Below are 2,127 nucleotides of genomic sequence, written 5' to 3'. Positions count from 1 at the left end.
CTTGAAGAACTGCCTGAGAGATATTAACAGAGAAGTGATCTAGGCAGATCTGTGCTTTAGGAAGTAAGTGCCCAGGGCAGGGAAGGACATTCCAGGCACAGGCAACTGTATGGGGGAAAGTTGCTGACGGTGCAGGGCATGCTTGGAGAGTCCCAGGATGGCTCATGGTGAGGCTGGAGCAGAGAGGCACCTGGCAGATTAGACTATGATCGTGAATAGACCTCCAAATCTCAGTGGCTTAACAGAGCAAAGTTTATTTCTCACTTGGGCCAAGTCCAGTGTGAATGGGGCAGCTCCTCATGGGGTGACCGAATGACCCAGGCTTTGCCTTGTCAGTGTGTGGTCTCCACACATCGCGAGGGTTAGCATGAGGCCTGGAAGAAAGGAGGGCAGATTTTGGATGTCATGATGAAATGTTTACACTTCATTCTAAAATAATAGTGTTTATTTTATTTTATTTTTCATATTTTATTTATTCATGAGAGACACAGAGAGGCAGAGGAAGAAACAGGCTTCCCACAGGCAGCCTGATGTGGGACTCAATCCCAGGACCCCAGGATCACAACCTGGGCAAAGGCAGATGCTCCACCACTAAGCCACCCAGGTGCCCCTGAAATAATAGTGTTTAAAGATGATAATGCCTCAAAGTTAGTTAGAATGGGCTAAGTTGTGCTGTGTTAACAACTAGCCCCAGATCATGGTGGCCCCGGACAGCTTGCTCACAGCATGTGCGTGTCAGGCCAGTGAGGAGGTTGGTGTGACAGTTGTGTCATCCTCGTGCCTGGCCTCACACTGGCAGAGCAGCCCCTTCTGGAAGACCGCAGGTCACAGTGACAGAGGTGGCTTAGGGGGCCCGAGCTGCTGGAACAGAGCACCACAGACTGCGTGGCTTAAACCACAATGCTCCGGGCAGCTAACTTCCCTGCCGTGACTCAGTGACCAGGCTGCTCCCATCTTTTGTTCCTCTGTCCTAACATGGGGTCTCTACCCACCGAGAGTGGAACATGCATAACCACTTCTAACTCCCTCCAACTGGGAGTAACAGTTCTCAGTCCTCCAGAACTGGCCACACTGTGTTTATCTAACCTCAAGAGAGTCTGGGAAATGTAAAATAATCCCAAGCACTTACTGGGTGCGTTCTCTGTGCCGGCTGTGTTTAAGCACTTACATGTCTCTTCTGAATCCTTGGCCTCACTGTGTGAATTCTGCTGTGTGCCCGCACCACTGTGACCTCATCACACAGCTTGCAAGAAGATAAGGGCGTCCAAGAGCCCAGCCCTCAGAAAGAAAGGGCTGGAGATTTGAACCCAGATCTCTGTGTATCCAGAATGCTTGCTCCTCTTGACCCCTACCCTGACTTCTTTGCTGGTCACTGCTGAAAATACTTTTGTCCCATCGGAGCACTGGGATTGGATTCTGATTTTCTGCTCTGTTTCATTTCATCTTCCCCAGGAGTCATGAATTTTTAAACCTGGTGCAAGATCACCCAGTTCACCCAGAGGAGAAGGTAGAAGAACAAGAACGGGCGGAAACAGAAGAGCCATCAAATAAGCATGACCGAGCTCTTCCAGGAGATGTCTGCTAACGGGGGGAATGAACCAGAAGGAGTAGTGCTGGCGAGGCGGGAGGTGGAGAGACTGTGCTCAGGTCATGAAGGGAATTGTTGCCTTTTAGGAAAGACAGAGAGAGTAGACGTAGGCCCTCAGACTCGGGCTCCTTCAGTTTCTCGTAGTGAGGCAGGACCTCAAGGGAGGACGAGCTTGGGGGTACCGCTGTGGCGCAGGTGACGAGGTGGAGGAGGAGGCGTGGAGCCAACCATCATTCCCGTCTGTTTGAAGGAACCAGTTCCAAAGTCCTGAGGCCAAAACAACACGTCTCAAACTTAAAACAAGCCAAACCTCCTGTTCTGGCCCAGCCCCCTCTTTCACAGGCAACCAGGGCCAGAGAAGGGTGGTTAATTAGGGAAAGTCACCACCATTTGTGCCAGAGCTGGACCTCAAACCCATGTTCTACAAAAGGCTCAGGAAGGAGCAAGGATGTGACCTGGTCTCATTCAAGACAGGAGACTCCTGCCCCTTCCTCTCACCTAAAGGGCTCCACCCAGGCTTTTCCTGGGGGCAACACCTG

The 2,127-nt window shown here is 51.3% G+C and overlaps 1 long non-coding RNA gene across 1 annotated transcript; it reads right to left on the bottom strand.

The window, feature by feature from the left end:
• Window positions 1-238: 238 nt before the first annotated feature.
• Window positions 239-1,922, bottom strand: LOC118351394 (uncharacterized). Its single transcript, XR_004806808.2, has 2 exons — window positions 1,130-1,922; window positions 239-374 (listed from the first exon to the last, which is right to left on the bottom strand). It is a non-coding gene; the product is annotated as an uncharacterized LOC118351394 (long non-coding RNA).
• Between the last annotated feature and the right edge of the window lie 205 nt (window positions 1,923-2,127).

The sequence above is a fragment of the Canis lupus genome, chromosome 18 (genome assembly GCF_003254725.2).
Source record: "Canis lupus dingo isolate Sandy chromosome 18, ASM325472v2, whole genome shotgun sequence".
Taxonomy (NCBI): Eukaryota; Metazoa; Chordata; class Mammalia; order Carnivora; family Canidae; genus Canis; species Canis lupus.
Note: the sequence above shows the minus strand (reverse complement) of the source record. Positions and strands in the feature narration are given on the sequence as shown.